This window comes from Pseudophryne corroboree, chromosome 5 (assembly GCF_028390025.1).
Source record: "Pseudophryne corroboree isolate aPseCor3 chromosome 5, aPseCor3.hap2, whole genome shotgun sequence".
NCBI classification, from domain to species: Eukaryota; Metazoa; Chordata; class Amphibia; order Anura; family Myobatrachidae; genus Pseudophryne; species Pseudophryne corroboree.
The window spans coordinates 315,233,688-315,255,273 of record NC_086448.1 but is presented as its reverse complement, the minus strand read 5'-3'; the positions used below and the strand labels follow the sequence as shown (position 1 = coordinate 315,255,273).

The 21,586-nt window shown below is 46.8% G+C and overlaps 1 protein-coding gene across 3 annotated transcripts in view; it reads left to right on the top strand.

The window, feature by feature from the left end:
* SUGCT (succinyl-CoA:glutarate-CoA transferase) overlaps positions 1 to 21,586 on the top strand; it is a 1,636,615-nt gene that overhangs the window by 32,628 nt on the left and 1,582,401 nt on the right. The gene's annotated exons all lie outside the window — the stretch shown is intronic.

The window sequence follows — 21,586 nt, the reverse complement described above, 5'->3', positions numbered from 1 at the left end:
TGAACTTTGCTTCCTCTTTCAGTCAGTTCAAGCCTCTGACACACTACCTACTGTGCTTTTTTACTCGAAAAGGGTCCTAATCCATCAATCTCTATCTACCTGGTAATGTCCCCAAAACATTCCCAATTCCCTTGGTTGGGATCGGTGAATCGGACATTTTCTGCAGCGGGGTACACTGTGATTCCACAGGGAATTACATCAGGGGTGTAGAGTTGGATCTTGATCCGAGGCACAAACAGGCTAAAAGCTTTGACTGTTCCCAGGATGCATAGTACCGCCTCCTCTATATCCCTGCCTCCAGTCACTGGAGCTCAGTTTGTAAGTTGGTGTCTGCAGTGCAGGCAGCTAACAGGAAGGGCTGTGCTAAGCAGCCCTGAAAAGAGCTTTTTGGAGAACGGAGACTTCAAGGGCCGCAGCACTGGCACTTAGAAGTGCTATATGTCAGTGTGACATATATCTCCCTCACCTCCCCCAGCGGCGCTGTATACTCCTGCGCCCTAGTTGCCGGGTACTTACAGCGGAGGGCTCCGGTCTCATCAGGCACACACTCGCCAATGCTCTCCTGGATCGCGTGGCCGCATCTACAGGGAGGAGGTAAGAGGGTCCCCCAGATGGGACCCGCTGAAATCGCGATCCAGCGCGGTGTCTAGGAGACGGACCACGCGCGCTGGCGCGGACACTGTGACCGTACAGGGACCCCACTAGATCACCAGGGCAAGGGGCAGAGGTCAGATTTATTAAAATCCGTTTCAAATAGGCCGCACAGTGCCCGGTGGTAAAGTCCTGCAAGGGGATAAGGCTCTGACCTGTATCCCCTCCCCCAGCCCCAGGCGCCATTTACTGCAAATGTTCCTGCCCTGGAGCTGCATATCTCTCTCTCCCTCACTCACTCCCTGTCAGCGTTTGGCCGCCATTACACACAAGCTGAGCTGATTCTGGGACTGCTGACCAATGTCTCCTCTGTAAAGCCGCCTGCATCATCAGCGCTGTGCATTTACAGGACACTTAAAGTATTCTACATGTCATGTAGACAGTGTTAGTTAAGAAAAAGTGCATAACTTCAGGGTTATTTAGTACAAGTACCCTGTGATATACATCCAGTCATTACCATGCATTGTTATATCTGTATATTATATATATATATATATAGCTTTACTTAGTAGTCCAGTTACTAAGTATTGCTAGTTCAGTGCAGTTTTATTGTTTGTAATAATTTCTGCATTGTACATGTGACTGTGTGTGTCAATAGCTGCTGTGTGGTCTATATTCTGTGTATCTCACACATATTGCTATCCCTATATTCTGTACCCTGAAGGGGACTAAGTGCATCAGGGTTCTCATTTATATAGTGTCTCACAGGATATACTACTTTGGTATTTTTCTCTGTGTGTTTCAGTCACCATATACCTCTTAGATTCTCTGTTTATGCTCTGCTGTCAGGTATTTTGTCTGCTTTTATTGTACTATTACACCCTAAGGTTACACCTACAACTAATGTCTGCTAAACAGGGTGGTAGATCCATGGCTGATCCTGCACCATACAGTGCTGACGTCACGGATTGCTCAGAGGAAAACATAGCAGCTGAGGGTTCAGGTACTGGGGATTCCATACCCCTCAGTCAGTCTGCAGCACACCACGACCCACCTTGGGCTGCCTTTTTTAATTTACTGACTACGCTAGTAACGAGACTTGCGCCCCCTGTGGGACCTCCTGTGCCATTACAGCCACATATTATCCCTGCAGTTAATCCGCCATGGGCAGATAATCTGTCCTCTCAGTTACAGCAATTAAATCAGTCTTTGACAAAACAAAAACCTAGTCCTCTAAGCGGACCATTACTTCCTCACAATCCACACATGTGTCGGATACTTCATCTGATGAAGATGGTGCATATACTGACCCCTCAGACAGTGATGGAGACGCTTCTGACAGGAAATCGTTTACACAGGTGGATATTCCTGACCTCTTGGAGGCTATCAGGCTGATCCTTCAAATTGATGATGAAGTAGAGCCTCCAGATGCCTCTAAAAAACCGGATAAAGTCAAGCTTTAGAAGTTTACTAAATTAGTTTTACCCCATTCTGACCATTTGGTTGACATACGTCAGGAATCCTGGGAGTATCCAGGAAAGAATTTCTCTCGGTCTAAGAAGATGCTAGCTCGTTATCCCCTCGCCACAGAGTTAAGTAAAAATTGGGAAACACAGCCGCCGGTGGACTCACAGGTTGCGCGGCTGGTGGTGTCATCTGCTCTGCCTGTCACTACCGTCACCTCTCTGAAGGAACCGACGGATAAGCACGTGGAGGGTTGCCTGAAGTCTATTTACACTCTTTCAGGAGCTGTGCATAGGCCCATTATTGCAGCTTCTTGGGCTGCAAAAGCTATTGAAGCCTGGGTTCAGGAAGTTGAAGCGGAACTACTGTCTGATTTTCCTGATAATGCTAGACAGTGTCTTTCATATATTATTACAGCCTCTCATTATATTCAGGAGGCGGCATCTGATGCTGGTATCCTGGCGGCCAAAGCGTCTACTACGTCCATTCTGGCTCGCCGGATTCTCTGGTTGTGGTCCTGGTCTGTAGATCTGGACTCTAAAAAGACCTTGGAGGTGATCCCCTTTAAGGGAAACATCCTTTTTGTGGAGGATTTCGACAAGATTGTGGCTGACTTGGCATCCGCTAAGACTGCCTGTCTGCCTAGTACTAATCCTTCGGCTCTGAAGGCTAAAAGTACTTCCATTCGCTCCTTTCTACCTCCAAGTAAAGCAAAGGGTCAGGCGTACCCGAAACAGGCTCGCCCTTCCAAATCCACTAAGCCCAAACCTAAACGTTCCTGTGCTGCCCGCCAGCCTGCTTCCAAAACAGACAAGCCTGCTGCATGACGGGGCGGGCCTTCTCCTGGGGGACCCCAGGGTGGGAGGCCGACTTCTGCAGTTTGCTCAGGTATGGTTACAGACCACTTCGGACGCCTGGGTACAGGAAGTCGTCACTCACGGATACGCCATCTCTTTCAAGAAACGTCTCCCTCGCCAGTTTTGCTCAACAAACATCTCTTCGGATCCGGTAAAACCAAAAACTTTCCACTTGTTGGTACAATCCCTCCTAGACATTGGGGTCGATTCAATTCGGCAACTTATGAATAGCGCCAGGAATTAGCTTCCGACGCTATTCAATTCAGCTGCTAGTTACCCGCAATTGTCGGGAATTCTTCTCTCATCCCCGGGGGATGAGAGAAGAAACCCGACAAAAGTGCTGCCTCGCGGCCGATGCGAGGCTGATTCTGTCGGGAATCAGCCTCGCGCCGGGGAGTTAAGTCGGAGAGTGCCAGTTCTCCCGACAATTCAACCTGTTTAGTCGGCGAGAACGGGCCATCGCCGACTTAACTGGAGCTGAATTGAATAGCGTCGGGAGCTAATTCCCGGCGCTATTCATAAGTTGCCGAATTGAATCGACCCCATAGGGGTGATAGTGCCGGTGCCTCTGGCTCAGAGAGGCAGGGGGCAGAGGCGTCAGAACTGGGGGGGCAAGGGGCCTGCTCGCCCCCCCCAAAATATGAGAGGCGCCGCCGATATTCAGGAGGAGCGATGTGTGGTCAGCTGAAAGACCGCACATCACAACCTCCGCTCCGTGCAGGGACTGAGCAGCAGCAGGATATGGCTTTGTTCAGCCTCTCCTGCTCCCAGGCTCAGTTCAACAGCGCTGGCCGCCCCCCCTTACCAGGGCCGTCTCACGGCCCCAGCGAAGTGCCGCGATTCGTGGGTGATTAGGGGGCGTGGCCTAACGGAGAGAAGTGCCTGCTGTCCCTGCATTGCAGAGACCTGTGGCTGGGTTGTCACAGGTAAGAGGCTGTCCGTCCTGCTCCCACTCCCTCTCCCCCCCACCCCCTCTCCAATGGCAAATGTAGGATTTGTAAGGGGGGTCCAGGGGTCCATATCCTGTATGTATATAACATTAAAATAAATTATATATATATATATTTTTTTTTTTTTAAACCGGCTCTCCTAATAGGTATATAGGTATATAAACTGCTCCGGGTGCCCGCACTGCCATACACAATAGTGTTAGCTTCCTTCAACCCTATCTCTGTGGCGCACTCCTGGATAATAAAACATCACTCAGACACCAGTTTCAGCGTTATCAACATTTCATGGTCTACACCATTTCATCAAGTTATAGTCCAGGAGTGCGGCACAGAGACAAGGTTTTATATAGAGACCACTGCCCTCTGTCTGCTGCATTGCAGCCGCCCACAGTCTCCTCTGCACCTCCGACAACTCCCACAGACTCCTCCGGCTGGTGGTGTCATCTGCTCTGCCTGTCACTACCGTCACCTCTCTGAAGGAACCGACGGATAAGCACGTGGAGGGTTGCCTGAAGTCTATTTACACTCTTTCAGGAGCTGTGCATAGGCCCACTATTGCCACTATTGCCACTATTGCCAATGCCCACAGCCTCCTTCGCCCCGCGCTGACCACAGCCTCCTCATCCACCGCACACCACAGCCTCCTCCGCACCACCACTGCTTAATAGGTAATTTTACTCTGCTGCCTTTCTCTCTCGCTATGTCCCTGCTGTCACTCTCCCTGTCCGTATGTCCCTTTCCCTGACCCTCTGTCACTCTCCCTGAATTTCGGCTCATACTGTGTGGTATAATGTGAATTTCGGCTCATACCGTGTGCTGTAATGTGAATTTCAGCTCATACCAATATGAATTTCTCTATCGTCCTAGTGGATGCTGGGGTTCCTGAAAGGACCATGGGGAATAGCGGCTCCGCAGGAGACAGGGCACAAAAAGTAAAGCTTTTTCAGATCAGGTGGTGTGCACTGGCTCCTCCCCCCATGACCCTCCTCCAGACTCCAGTTAGATTTTTGTGCCCGGCCGAGAAGGGTGCAATCTAGGTGGCTCTCCTAAAGAGCTGCTTAGAAAAAGTTTAGCTAGGTTTTTTATTTTACAGTGATTCCTGCTGGCAACAGGATCACTGCAGCGAGGGACTGAGGGGAGAAGGAGTCAACTCACCTGCGTGCAGGATGGATTGGCTTCTTGGCTACTGGACATCAAGCTCCAGAGGGACGATCACAGGTACAGCCTGGATGGTCACCGGTGCCGCGCCGCCGGCCCCCTTGCAGATGCTGAAGTCAGAAGAGGTCCAGAATCGGCGGCTGAAGACTCCTGCAGTCTTCTAAAGGTAGCGCACAGCACTGCAGCTGTGCGCCATTTTCCTCTCAGCACACTTCACACGGCAGTCACTGAGGGTGCAGGGCGCTGGGAGGGGGGCGCCCTGGGAGGCAAATGAATACCTATAAAGGCTAAAAATACCTCACATATAGCCCCTAGAGGCTATATGGAGATATTTAACCCCTGCCTGATTTTTCTAAATAGCGGGAGACGAGCCCGCCAGAAAAGGGGCGGGGCCTATCTCCTCAGCACACGGCGCCATTTCCTCTCACAGCTCCGCTGGTCAGGACGGCTCCCAAGTCTCTCCCCTGCACTGCACTACAGAAACAGGGTAAAACAGAGAGGGGGGGCAAATTTATGGCGATATTTTGATATAACAAAGCAGCTATAAGGGAGCACTTATTATAAGGCTATCCCTGATATATATATAGCGCTTTTGGTGTGTGCTGGCAAACTCTCCCTCTGTCTCCCCAAAGGGCTAGTGGGTCCTGTCTTCGTTAGGAGCATTCCCTGTGTGTCTGCTGTGTGTCGGTACGTGTGTGTCGACATGTATGAGGACGATATTGGTGTGGAGGCGGAGCAATTGCCAAATATGAGGATGTCACCCCCTAGGGAGTCGACACCAGAATGGATGCCTTTATTTATGGAACTACGGGATAGTGTCAACACGCTAAAGCAGTCGTTTGACGACATGAGGCGGCCGGACAATCAATTAGTGCCTGTCCAGGCGACTCAAACACCGTCAGGGGCTGTGAAACGCCCTTTGCCTCAGTCGGTCGACACAGACCCAGACGCAGGCACTGACTCCAGTGGTGACGGTGACGATTCAACCGTATTTTCCAGTAGGGCCACACGTTATATGATTTTGGCAATGAAGGAGGCGTTACATTTAGCTGATACTACAGGTACCACTAAACAGGGTATTATGTGGGGTATGAAAAAACTACCTATAGTTTTTCCTGAATCAGAAGAATTAAATGACGTGTGTAATGAAGCGTGGGTTGCCCCTGATAAAAAGCTGATAATTTCAAAGAAATTATTGGCATTATACCCTTTCCCGCCAGAGGTTAGGGAGCGCTGGGAAACACCTCCTAGGGTGGACAAGGCGCTAACACGCTTATCTAAACAAGTGGCGTTACCCTCTCCTGAGACGGCCGCACTTAAAGATCCATCAGATAGGAGGATGGAAAATATCCAAAAAAAGTATATACACACATGCAGGTGTTATACTACGACCAGCTGTAGCGACTGCCTGGATGGGCAGTGCTGGGGTAGTTTGGTCAGAGTCCCTGATTGAAAATATTGATACCCTGGACAGGGACAATATTTTACTGTCGTTAGAACAAATAAAGGATGCATTTCTTTATATGCGTGATGCACAGAGGGATATCTGCACACTGGCATCACGGGTAAGTGCTATGTCCATTTCGGCCAGAAGAGCTTTATGGACGCGACAGTGGACAGGCGATGCGGATTCAAAACGGCATATGGAAGTTTTGCCGTATAAAGGGGAGGAGTTATTTGGAGTCGGTCTATCAGATTTGGTGGCCACGGCTACAGCCGGGAAATCCACCTTTCTACCTCAAGTCACTCCCCAACAGAAAAAGGCACCGACTTTTCAACCGCAGCCCTTTCGTTCCTTTAAAAATAAGAGAGCAAAGGGCTATTCATATCTGCCACGAGGCAGAGGTCGAGGGAAGAGACAGCAACACGCAGCTCCTTCCCAGGAACAGAAGCCCTCCCCGGCTTCTACAAAAGCCTCAGCATGACGCTGGGGCTTCTCAAGCGGACTCGGGGACGGTGGGCGGTCGTCTCAAAAATTACAGCGCGCAGTGGGCTCACTCGCAGGTAGATCCCTGGATCCTGCAGATAATATCTCAAGGGTACAGGTTGGAATTAGAGACAGATCCACCTCGCCGTTTCCTGAAGTCTGCTTTACCAACGTCCCCCTCCGAAAGGGAGACGGTTTTGGAAGCCATTCACAAGCTGTACTCTCAGCAGGTGATAGTCAAGGTACCTCTTCTACAACAAGGGAAGGGGTATTATTCCACTCTTTTTGTGGTACCGAAGCCGGATGGCTCGGTAAGGCCTATTCTAAATCTGAAGTCCTTGAACCTGTACATAAAGAAGTTCAAGTTCAAGATGGAGTCACTCAGAGCAGTGATAGCGAACCTGGAAGAGGGGGACTTTATGGTATCCTTGGACATCAAGGATGCGTATCTCCACGTTCCAATTTACCCCTCACACCAGGGGTACCTCAGGTTCGTTGTACAAAACTGTCACTATCAGTTTCAGACGCTGCCGTTCGGATTGTCCACGGCACCTCGGATCTTTACAAAGGTAATGGCCGAGATGATGATTCTTCTTCGAAGAAAAGGCATATTAATTATCCCATACTTGGACGATCTCCTAATAAGGGCGAGGTCCAGAGAACAGCTAGAGATGGGATTAGCACTGTCTCAAGAAGTGCTAAAACAGCACGGGTGGATTCTGAATATTCCAAAATCCCAGTTAATGCCGACAACTCGTCTGCTGTTCCTAGGGATGATTCTGGACACGGTTCAGAAAAAGGTTTTTCTCCCGGAGGAAAAAGCCAAGGAGTTATCCGAGCTTGTCAGGAACCTCCTAAAACCAGGAAAGGTGTCTGTACATCAATGCACAAGAGTCCTGGGAAAAATGGTGGCTTCTTACGAAGCAATTCCATTCGGCAGATTCCACGCAAGAATTTTCCAAAGGGATCTGTTGGACAAATGGTCAGGGTCGCATCTTCAGATGCACCTACGGATAACCCTGTCTCCAAGGACAAGGGTGTCTCTTCTGTGGTGGTTGCAGAGTCCTCATCTATTGGAGGGCCGCAGATTCGGCATACAGGATTGGATCCTGGTGACCACGGACGCCAGCCTGAGAGGCTGGGGAGCAGTCACACAAGGAAGAAACTTCCAGGGAGTATGGACGAGCCTGGAAACGTCTCTTCACATAAACATTCTGGAACTAAGAGCAATATACAATGCTCTAAGCCAGGCAGAACCTCTGCTTCAGGGAAAACCGGTGTTGATCCAGTCGGACAACATCACGGCAGTCGCCCATGTGAACAGACAGGGCGGCACAAGAAGCAGGAGTGCAATGGCAGAAGCTGCAAGGATTCTTCGCTGGGCAGAGAATCATGTGATAGCACTGTCAGCAGTGTTCATCCCGGGAGTGGACAACTGGGAAGCAGACTTCCTCAGCAGACACGATCTTCACCCGGGAGAGTGGGGACTTCATCCAGAAGTCTTCCACATGCTGGTAACCCGTTGGGAAAGACCAATGGTGGACATGATGGCGTCTCGCCTCAACAAAAAACTGGACAGGTATTGCGCCAGGTCAAGAGATCCGCAGGCAATAGCTGTGGACGCGCTGGTAACGCCTTGGGTGTATCAGTCGGTGTATGTGTTTCCTCCTCTGCCTCTCATACCAAAAGTATTGAGAATTATACGGCAAAGAGGCGTAAGAACGATACTAGTGGTTCCGGATTGGCCACGAAGGACTTGGTACCCGGAACTTCAAGAGATGATCACGGAAGATCCGTGGCCTCTACCTCTAAGGAGGGACTTGCTTCAGCAGGGTCCCTGTCTGTTTCAAGACTTACCGCGGCTGCGTTTGACGGCATGGCGGTTGAACGCCGGATCCTAAAGGAAAAGGCATGCCGGAAGAAGTCATTCCTACTTTGATTAAAGCAAGGAAGGAAGTAACCGTGCAACATTATCACCGAATTTGGCGAAAATATGTTGCGTGGTGCGAAGATCGGAGTGCTCCGACGGAGGAATTTCAACTGGGTCGATTCCTACATTTCCTGCAATCAGGATTGTCTATGGGTCTCAAATTGGGATCTATTAAGGTTCAAATTTCGGCCCTGTCGATTTTCTTTCAAAAAGAATTGGCTTCAGTCCCTGAAGTCCAGACCTTTGTTAAGGGAGTGCTGCATATACAGCCTCCTGTGGTGCCTCCAGTGGCACCGTGGGATCTCAATGTGGTTTTGGACTTTCTAAAATCTCATTGGTTTGAACCACTAAATAAGGTGGATTTGAAATATCTCACTTGGAAAGTGACCATGCTTCTAGCCCTGGCTTCTGCCAGGAGAGTATCAGAATTGGCAGCTTTATCTTACAAAAGCCCATATCTGATTTTCCATTCGGACAGGGCAGAACTGCGGACTCGTCCGCATTTTCTCCCTAAGGTGGTGTCAGCATTTCATCTGAACCAGCCTATTGTAGTGCCTGCGGCTACAAGTGACTTGGAGGACTCCAAGTTACTGGACGTTGTCAGAGCATTAAAAATATATATTGCAAGGACAGCTGGAGTCAGAAAATCTGACTCGTTGTTTATATTGTATGCACCCAACAAGATGGGTGCTCCTGCGTCTAAGCAGACGATTGCTCGTTGGATCTGTAGCACAATCCAACTTGCACATTCTGTGGCAGGCCTGCCACAGCCTAAATCTGTAAAGGCCCACTCCACAAGGAAGGTGGGCTCATCTTGGGCGGCTGCCCGAGGGGTCTCTGCATTACAACTTTGCCGAGCAGCTACGTGGTCAGGGGAGAACACGTTTGTAAAATTTTACAAATTTGATACTCTGGCTAAGGAGGACCTGGAGTTCTCTCATTCGGTGCTGCAGAGTCATCCGCACTCTCCCGCCCGTTTGGGAGCTTTGGTATAATCCCCATGGTCCTTTCAGGAACCCCAGCATCCACTAGGACGATAGAGAAAATAAGATTTTACTTACCGATAAATCTATTTCTCGGAGTCCGTAGTGGATGCTGGGCGCCCATCCCAAGTGCGGATTATCTGCATATATTGTACATAGTTATTGTTAACTAATTCGGGTTATTGTTGAAGGAAGCCATCTTTCAGAGGCTCCGCTGTTATCATACTGTTAACTGGGTTTAGATCACAGGTTGTACGGTGTGATTGGTGTGGCTGGTATGAGTCTTACCCGGGATTCAAAATCCTCCCTTATTGTGTACGCTCGTCCGGGCACAGTACCTAACTGGAGTCTGGAGGAGGGTCATGGGGGGAGGAGCCAGTGCACACCACCTGATCTGAAAAAGCTTTACTTTTTGTGCCCTGTCTCCTGCGGAGCCGCTATTCCCCATGGTCCTTTCAGGAACCCCAGCATCCACTACGGACTCCGAGAAATAGATTTATCGGTAAGTAAAATCTTATTTTCGGCTCATTCTGTGTGCTATAATGTGAATTTCGGCTCATTCTTTGTGCAACAATGTGAGTTTCGGCTCATTCAATGTGCTATAATGTGAATTTTGGCTCATACCGTGTGCTATAATGTGAATTTCGGCTCATTCTGTGTGCTATAATGTAAATTCCGGCTCATTCTATGTGGTATAATGTAAATTTCGGCTCATACCATTGGCTATAATGTGAATTTTGGCTCATTCTGTGTGCTATAATGTAAATTCCGGCTCATTCTATGTGGTATAATGTAAATTTCGGCTCATACCATTGGCTATAATGTGAATTTTGGCTCATTCTGTGTGCTATAATGTAAATTTCGTCTCAGTCTGTGCTATAATGTAAATTTCAGCTCATACCGTGTGGTATAATGTGAAAGGGGCACCAGTACTAGACAGTATATGGGGTACTACTATTGTGAAGCATAATGTGTATAAGGGGTATATGGTGTGGTAAACTACACTGAAGGGTACGTCCCCTTTTGAATGACCAGGCCCCTTTTCCAGAGCATAGTTACCGCCTTCACTTTTCCATACCCCCACTGCTCCCCGGAGGTCCCGGGGGCCAGCCTTACCTACACAATGGTGCTTGCTGGTGCAATACTGCAGTCCCCGGCGCCTCCTTCCCCCATCGCAGCACCTCCGTCAGTGGGATTCCAGGCCACCATCTACATGGTGCGGCCTCCACCCCACCGTGGTGCTGCCTCCTTTTTGTCCCCATAGTATTGCCTCCTCCTCCCTGGTGGCTCCGCCCCCAGGGGCGCCAAATAGAAAATTTATTTTGCCCCCCCCCCCCCCCCCAACCTATAAATGTTCTGACGCCCCTGGCAGGGGGTACTATTAAACGTTCCTGTTTCCGAAACCGGATGGATCTTCCTGGCCCATTCTCAACCTCAAGTCATTGAACAAATTTGTGAACGTTTCCAAATTCCGTATGGAAACTCTTCGCTCTATTGTTCTGGCTTTGGAGCCCATGGACTATATGGTATCCCTGGACAAACGGGATGCTTACCTGCATATTCCTATTGCCATGTCGCATCAGCAATACCTGCAGTTTGCTATTGGCAACCTACATTTTCAATTTCAGGCCTTACCTTTTGGTCTGACCACGGCTCTGAGAATCTTCACCAAGGTCATGACGGGCCGTCAGGGGATCAGGTTCCTGCCGTATCTGGACGACTTGTTGATCCTGGCGAACTCTCCAGAGGTTCTCCTCCATCATCTGGAACTGACGGTCCAATTCCTGCAAGCCCACGGGTAGCTCATCAACTGGAAGAAATCCTCACTGGTCCCTGCTCAGAGCATGGTGCACCTGGGGGCATAATTGGACACCCACAACCAACGGTTGTTCTTGTCTCCAGAGAAAGTCCTGAAACTTCAGGAAAAGATAAGATGCTTCCTATCTCGCCCACGTGTGTCGATACACTCGGTGATGCAAGTACTAGGCCTCATGGTGTCGGCTTTCGACATGGTGGAGTACGCTCAATTTCATTCCTGCCCTCTGCAGAGGTTAATCCTTTCCAAATTGGACGGCCTGCCACACCGGATCATGATTCACATGATCTCTTTGACTCCGGAGGTTTGCCTGTCACTGACCTGGTGGCTAGAGGACCAATAATTGAGCAGGGGTCGTCCCTTCTGGTCCTTCTAACGACGGATGCCAGTCTGTGGGGTTGGGGCGCAGTGTTCGAGCAACACTCTCTTCAGGGTCGATGGACCAGGGAGGAATCTCTCCTCCCTATAAACATTTTGGAGTTGCGGGCAGTGTTCAATGCTTTGAAACTGGCCCTGCCTCTGGTACAGAATAGGCCTGTTCAAGTACAGTCGGACAGCGAAAACAACGGTGGTGTCACATGCCATAGGCGGCGTTCACCGCGCTTACCCCTGCGTGCCTGCTGGTCTGTGTTGCGGCCTCCGCCTTGGTTGGTCCACGGGCTCCCGCGCTTGGCTGGCGCGGCTCCCGGCAGTTCTCCGGGGCAGGGGCGCCGCCATGACACGGGGCAGGGGCACCGCCATGACACCCGGCATCACGTGGGCGGGGAGCAGGTGACGTCATCAGACTGTTCCGCCAATCCAGCGGAGGCGGGAGATTCAAAGGCAGACGCTGGGCAGCGCCTCGGCGCATGAGTATTGTCTTTTCCCCTGAAGTGGATGCCAGTGCTTCTGTCCTCAGCGGATCTCTCTGCTGCATACCCCAGTGTCTCCGGCATTTCCAGGTGTCAGTTGTTGCACAGCTTCCAGCGTTCCCAGCCGCTGCTGGGTTCCACTGCGCTCTAGTCACCAGTGCTTCTTGGAGTCAGCGTGGGCTGCAGGTTAAACGTCGCTCTCAAGTTATACAAGTCCTCAGTGTCTTTAACCCTCGCTCTCAAGTTATACAAGTCCTCAGTGTCTTTAACCCTCGCTCTCAAGTTATACAAGTCCTCAGTGTCTTTAACCACCGTTCTCAAGTTCTTCAAATCATCAGTGTCTTTCACCACCAGTTCTCAAGTTCTTCAAATCATCAGTGTCTTTAACCACCTCAAGTTCTTCAAATCATCAATGTCTTTTACCACCGCTCTCAAGTTCTTCAAATCATCAGTGTCTTTCACCAACACTCTCAAGTTCTTCAAATCATCAGTGTCTTTAACCACTGCTCTCAAGTTCTTCAAATCATCAGTGTCTTTAACCACCGCTCTCAAGTTCTTCAAATCATCAGTGTCTTTAACCACCGCTCTCAAGTTCTTCAAATTATCAGAGTCTTAACCACCGCTCTCAAGCTCTTCAAATCATCAGTACCTTTTAACCACCGCTCTCAAGTTCTTCAGTCACCAGTATCTTTTACCGTCACTCACAAGTACTTCCTGGACATCTCTCCATACACTCCTTCTCTGTTATGTGACATTGTCTTGCTCTCTTCCTGCAATAAAGTCCTTTAATATTTTCACCAAGCTTTTCTGTCAGAGTCCTGTATGAGGAAGATCTATATCAAGCCATCCCTGTTCCGACCCAACTGTGGTTCCTCTCCCCTACCATCGGGAGAACCCCCGAGTTCACAACACCCCCAACCTAGGTCAGTGACAGGTGGCATACATAAATCATCAAGGCGGCATTCGAAGCCGCATGGCAATGATGGAAGTGTCAATGATTCTTCTATGGGTGGAACGCCATCTGCCAGCCATATCGGCCGTGTTCATTCTGGGGGTCCTCAACTGGGAAGCGGACTTCCTCAGTCATCAGGACGTACACGCCTGAGAGTGGAGCACTCATCCAGAAGTATTTCAACTCCTAGTGCACAAGAGGGGCCTACCAGATGTAGACCTGATGGTGTCTCGACACAATCACAAGGTTCCGGTCTTCGGAGCAAGGACAAGGGATCCTCAAGCAGCATTCGTGGCTGCCCTGGCAATTCCATGGAACTTTCGGGTGGACGTGGACAGGCTGAGCCTGCTGGACAGCGTACAGCATAGTATGCTGCGGCTGTGCGGCAGCAGACTGTTTAAAGGACAACTCACCACGGTTGTCAGAGGTAAGCGCTCTCCCCCGCACTGGGGATGGGGATTGGGGGGAGCGCCATTATGTATGTTTTTCTGCACCCAATAACCTCAAAACATTCTCGCTCCCCTGATGGGTGGCTTGACTTTTTTAACATGGTTAATTTTCCTCATCCCCCTACGAATTGCAGATTCAGTCGAAGGATCCGGTCGAAGGATTTGCGTTTCCGGCAGGGTCGTAGAAATTGGTGCATAGATGTATGAGGGCCATTACAATTGTTCATTTGCTGACTTTCTGACATATCACCTTTTAAAAGCCTATTTAAGGCACTTTGATACTTTCAGTCAAAAAAATTAAGTAAGGAAATACACCTGAATCTGTACTTTTTGCTGGCACAACTTCCTGTGTCATTGGAAATTGTTGAACCTACTCAGTTAAAATGCCCCAGGCAAAAGCATTAGGGCACATCCATATTTTGAGTAAATACAATTTTGAAGATGAAGAATATTCATTGAATCTATTATACAACATTAAAACACGTTTGGTAAGATTAGCTGTTGCCAAAATTGACAAATATATTTTTTTTCTTTAAGAATAATGGGCGACATGAAAGGAGTGAGTACAAAGGATAAATTGTTTTGTATTTAATATTATTTCCCCTTTAAAACCAGTGGCTGAAATCGACGAAGATGTGGTGGTTTTCGAAATTGGGTGGCTTAGCAAATTTACCCCATTAAGTCAGTAATTAATAGTGGAGGCAGCGGGTGGTCTTCAGTATGCCGACTGTCGGGATCCCGACAGCCGGCATACCGACACTTTTTCTCTCTCGTGGGGGTCCACGACCCCCCTGCAGGGAGAATAAAATAAAGCACGCCACCGTGCTGGCAGCGTGGCGAGCGCAGCGAGCCTGCAAGGGGCTCATTTGCGCTTGCCACGGTCGGTATGCCGGCAGTCGGGCTCCCGGCGCCGGTATGCTGGTCGCCGGGAGCCCGGCCGCCGGCATACCATACTACACCCGAGGCAGTACTTTTCACTAAGGACACAGAGAAGCAGTATGCTGTTTGCTGCTTTGCAGCAAAGCGACAGATCCAGCGCCCCAGAGATATAAAGCTTCACGAAATGCCACCCATAAGAGGAAAGGCACGCACACACGGTACGATGTGTACCGACGATGCGACCGAGGGCCGACATATTGACCGGTCCCTATATACGGGCGATCTTGTGCCTGACCACCCACTATGCCAGCCTTCCCCGCATAGCGCTGCATGGCATCGTCAACCGCATTGCTGATCATTTGAACATACAGAAAGATCAGGCAAAGTGACGGACGAGAGTGCGTATTGAACAATATCATGCATACACCCAGAACAATATAGCTGATTTATCATTTCCAATGCGCCTTAAGAATATGGAAACAGACTGTTCAGAGCTTATGAAACTCAGGACATATGCAAGCATTTCATAGAAAATCAACAGAAAACATCAACAGAAGTCAAGCATTCTAGAACTTCTAATTTCTGCAAATGTTTACTTAATGAACTGCAATAAGTTTGGACTGAATTACAATTTAGCGTTAAATTCAGCATTTAATCACATATTTACTCACCCCATACTCCAATTACCCAATAGTTTCATCCATTCCACCACCTGTTTCCATACTTGTATCAGCATTACAAGCATACAGTATATCTACACTACCACCACAATATACTGTTTGTGAGTCTCCTATGTGAGTAGGCCACAAAGGGACATGTATAGTTTCCTTAACTTTCATCATAATGGTGTTTGAAAATCAAGTGTCTGGGACTGTCCTACTCATCACTCTCTAAACGTAATCCTTATTTACAGAGCCTTTAATGTTCCTTATTGATAAATATAATTGATTAATTGTTGTTTGCTATATTTGCTAATTGCTATTTAAAAAAAAAATTGGATTTGACACTATTGCTGGGATTCCCCTATTCTTCAGGGAGCAAGGTCTATATTGTTATCTAAGGCATCTCTGCATTGTGTGTTTCCTACCTTCCCATGCTATTCTTACATACATTGATTGCACCCTGATTTAAAAGTGGTCAATGAGGATATCAAGAGACATTGCTTTCACCCACTCTCTGCAACATATTTCAAAGTTATGGCCAGCAGACAGCTGAGCTATACATGTCCTTTGTTTTGGGGATACTAAAGGAGATGAGAGCCCTTCCCCTCAACTCCTCTGCTAGCTTGAATATTTGTTGCTGACTTTTCATACACAGAGAGTTCACTCTATTTAGCCAAAGATTTTGCTCTTGTGAGTTTCCTTATTTCAACATATCCCGCTTTTATGCTATAACAAACACCCTCCCCTAAAGTAAGCCAAGCTGTGGAAGATATTACAGGCTGCTGCTAAAGCCCATTCTCTTCCATGGTGTGTGAGCTCCATCTAGTGTTAATACTGCTCTCCAACATTTTTTCAATTATTCGGTAACCTGATCTCCCTCATCTTTTGCCAGTATACAGTATAAGATGACTCTTCACATCATGCCCCCCCCCGTCCCGAAGGCTACTAATGTTTCTAGATATGTAAACAGTTATGGGAGGAACTGGAAGACTGCTCTGCCACCATGTCACTTTCGATTTTATGTTGTGCTTCCTCATAATGCTGTTTTGAAGGTGCTTTCACCAGATCCTGTCGAATGACAAAATGAAGGAAGTCCACTCACCTTAAGAGCCAGGGCAAACAGCAGGATACGCCATTGCTCCAACCCCGACTGGATTACTTTCTCACTTCCATCGGCATATCTGCCTCACCTAGTCCTTCCTAATTATCTGAGACAGAGCGCTACATGGCATGATCACCTAGATTGCCCTCATCCGCCCCCTCAACTGATTTGGCTACTATTCTTTAACGCCTGAACTCATTGTTTACAAAACAAGATCTTTTGGCGTTAGAACAGAGGCTATGTATGATTTTAAGAATGATGTGTCGGCCATCCAGGCTTATAACTCACAAATAGTGGACCATTTGGTGGACCTAGAAGACAGAGATAAAAATATGGATGGCTATCATCGATCTTTTAATGTTACAACATTGGAGCAAGCCTCTTTTCCACTTGTCTTGACGATGTTGACAATAGGAGCATGAGAAACAATCTACATATTAGGGGTATAACGGAATAGATATACAGACTCAGGACATTAGACCAGTAGTTATGAAACTCTTCAACAAAATCTTGGAGCATGCTCTAGACACCCCTATAATATTCGTCAGAGCCCACAGAGCACTCAAACTAGGAATGTACAAAGAGTCAAACTCTGTGACATCATATGTAGATTGCATTATTTTACTAATAAAGAACTGGTGTTGCATAAAGTTCGCTCTCTTCAAGGCATAGATTTTAATGGCTCCTCAATCAGATATTCCAGGACCTCTCATGGAGTATTCTACAACAGCGACGCCTGTTAAGTCCTCTGATCGCAGAGATACAAAAATACAAGTTGAGATACCGAAGGGGATTTCCGCTGAGCGTTCTCGCCCATCATAATGGCACGCTCCAATCTCTTAAGGAGCCTGGAGACCTGCCGGCCTTCTGTGATTGTCTTCACAATCCCAAGGATGACTTATCAGACTGGACAGCCTCCTTTTCTTGTCTGGATCCACCACTGTTACCTAGCTTTCCTGCATATAAGCAATGGCATTCAACTGGGAGAAAAAAAGAATGGCCCACACAGTCCACCTTGAATACGATTTTCTGTATATTGCCCTTTATCTTTCTCAGGTTTTCAACCCCTACTTCCTAGCTGGAAACTTTGCCTTAGACATGTGATTTATACTGAATTAGGGATTTGACCATCCTTTTTCTTAAATGTTGTTCCTAGAAGTCCTCACATTTCATGGTTAAATTATATAGGCTGCAATGCTCTTGCTCATACCAGTCACTATATGGCTGACCTGAATCTATGTCTGCGGCCATGTTCATAACTGTATGACAAGCGCATTTCTCTGTTTCACTAACATTCTAATTTTGCAGTTACTGTCTTTTCCTTCCAAAGCTTGGAAGACAGGTTTTAATGTCAAGTTCTTTAGATTGTACTTTGTTGCATTTTACTAGAGGTTTCACATAGCACTATATTTTTTGAGGCAGTTCTGCACTTCAATTTCCTCCCTATGTTCAAGTTCATTTTTAACTTTCCTCGCCAAATGCTATTCTGGCCATGGGAGTGCTATGATTCACTGGTCCCTTTTTCCTTTCTGCTTAGTAAGATTACCAAAATGTCACATTATTACAATGTTTAAATTTTTTCTTCCCCCATGGATATTTAGAAGGTCCACTGTTATACAATATACTATGTCTAGGGCTGTATCATTATCTATTTCCTCTATCAATACTAAGGGGTTGAATTTACATGAGGAACACTACACAGGATTAAGGGATTTTCATAGCAGAAAATCAGATATACATTAATATTTGTACAAGAAACACATTTTAAACGAGGGTCAACCCCTACTTTTAAAAACCACTATTATCCACATGTTTATACAATTGACAACCCTGATGGGAAATCTAAAGGTGTTGCGATTCTATTGTCTAGGCGCTTACCATTTACTGAAGTAGCCACACATAATGTAGTTGATGGTAGAGCCTTGGTGGCTATAGGGAAGGTTTATCACCAAATGTATACCTTAGTCAATTTATATGCTCCAAATGTAGGTCAACCTGCATTTTTTTCCAAAGTACTGTCTATTGTAGATTCAATCCAACAAGGTATTGTCATTCTCTGTAGTGATCTCAATTGGATGTTGGATCCCACCATCAACACATCTAGATCGGTATCCCATTTTTCACATGATTAATGATTATCAATTGTTTGATTCCTGGAGACTCATATCACCCCAAAAAAAAAGGATTTTACTTTCTTTTCCCATCCTCATAATGCATATTCGAGGATAGATGATCTATTTATGTCACATAGACATCTCTCCCTCTACACTCACTTATCCATTGGTTCTATTACATGGTCAGACCATGCTCCTAACTTTTTTTCTGTTTTGGTACCAGAGTCTACCCAAGTGCTGGTTTTGGAAATGAAATGAAAGCCTGATTCAGATGCCCGAATACAAGGATATTATATATAAAACCATTGCAGACTATATTTTGCTTAACAATACTCCTGTCACATGGAAATGCTAATTTTGGGAGGCACACAAATGTGTGGTCCAGGGGAAACTCATACAAATAGGCTGTATAGTGGAAAAAAAACATAGAGAAGCCCAAAAGGGGACCTCATGTTAAAAATTTTAACTTTGTAAACATCACACAGATCCTCCCATGATCCCACTGTAGATGCAAAAATAGCTCAAGCCTGGGCTGCTCTGTCCACATTACTTTCTGACAATACCAAATTGGCATTCCCAGAAGGGTCATCATAAATACTTCTATTGGGGCAATAAACCGGGTAGACTCCTTACACGCTCCTTACGGGAGCAAAGAACTGCAACTTTTATAGCTAAAATTAAGGATTCCCAAGACAAGGTTAATTTTCTTACTGACCAAATAGCAAGTTCATTTCAAAAATATTATTCTGCTCTTTATGTTCTCTCTGACCCTAGCGTCCATTGATTTCCCAAAAATCTCTGTTGAAGCTCAACTCCTTTTGGAGCAGCCAATCGCTCCTGATGAGCTAGAACAAGCAATTTAATCTACCCCCACTGGGAAAAGCCCTGGCCCAGATGGGTTCACCATCTTATATTGCAAACTGTTTCAGTCAGCTTTATCCTCTTTGCTTCTCCAGACATTTAATGAGATTGATGGGATGAAAAACTTCTGAATCTAAGTTTGAGGCTCATGTTACTGTTTTACCAAAGACAGGCAAAGACCCCATACTTTGTTCAAGCTACCACCCTATATCCTTTCTAAATATTGATCTCAAGCTGTATGCTTAAAATTCTAGCGAACCATCTCAAACCTTGGTTGGCCATGTTGATTCATAATGAACAAGCGGGATTTGTTCCTGGATGGGAGGCAAAAGATAATACAACTAAAATGATTGACATAATTCACCACTCCATGTCCTCACAAACTCCTACAATTTTGTTGTACACAGATACCAAAAAGGCTTTTGACAGGTTAGATTGTCCATTTATGTAGGGTGTGCTTGGACACATGAGACTAGGCCTGGTATGTTTAGCAAGGATTCTAGCTCTGGATAAATTTCCTAGAGCGCGGGTTAAAGTTAATGGGATCTTATCTGAACCCTTTCCTATTTTTAATAGGACTAGACAGGGATGCCCTTTATCCCCTTGCACAAGCTATATGATGCAACTCGAACATAGGCGGTGTAAAACTGGGAGACAAAGAATTCAAATTAGCATTTTTTGCTGATGACCTCCTTGCCATTATTTCAACCTGGTGGTTTCATTACCTAGCCTTACAGGGGAACTCCAAAAATTAGGTCTACTATCCAACTTCAAAATTAATTATTAAGTCTCTGGCCCTCAACCTAAATGCACCGGATAGCATGATACTGGGTCTGCAATGGCTTTTTCCACTGGCACCCATATCACATACAATATTTCTGTGTTAAATTAACCAAAGATGTTAAGAGCCGTTTTTGGACAAATTTCACCCCCTTGTTACATACTAACAATAAAGACCTGACAAGCCATTTTTTGGGATTGGGAGAGTTAATATTATAAAGCTGAATATTCTCCAGAGGATTTTATACTGTTTGCAGACCCTACCTATTACAATCCCAGCCTCTTTCTTTATGGACCTACAGAAACTTGTCCGTGATTTCATCTGGCACGGCAGGAAGCCTAGGTTGCACCATGATATAATCTATCGCACTAAATCCACTGGAGTTCTACAACTCCCCAATTTTCTGTTTTACTACCAAGCGGTCCATCTCAGCAGGATCTTAGACTGGTCCAAGTCTACACCGAATAAACAATGGGTTCAAGTAGAACAGACCACCAGCCCTGTCCCCCTACATATCTTTCCATGGCAGCCATCTATACCATATACTGATCATCCCACTATTACTCCTACAATTTGGATTTGGTGTCAATTTAGATCTTTACCCTCCATTTCTTCAGTCCCCTCTCCATTAAACTCCCCTATGTACAGTCCTGGATTCCCCCCAGGACTAGAAGTCAATGCTTTCAAATTGTGGAATGTTCAGGAGCACCTTAGGGCACACCATCTTTATAGTAATGGGGTCTTCCGCCCCTTTTTTGGTGTACAAGAGGAATTTAATCTCCCCCAAGCAGAATATTGGCATTATATCCAGTTAGTGTCATATACGCACAGAAGGTAAATAAACAGGGTTCACTCAGTAGGGAAGTTACTCCTTTTGACGCATACTGCACCATCAAAACTCCCATCCCTCATGCAATTTCTATATGGTACAAAATTATATTAGAAGGACTTTACACAACGCTTCCCAAATTCACAAGGAATTGGCACACTGATCTGGATATCTCTCTTACTAACAAACAATGGCTACAAGCCTTCCAATTTTTAAACGCCTCCTCGCAAAGTGTTTCTGTTGTTGAGACACATTATAGGATCTTTACTAGGTCGTACAGATGCCCCAGTCTTTAAAATAATATGTTCCCTGGTCTTCCAAATGTTTGCTGGCGTTGCTGTAGTGGCCCAGGGACACCTGCATACATTTGGTGGTCGTACCCATATCTAACCCCCTTCTGGACCCAACTTATTCAACTAGCAAAGGATAT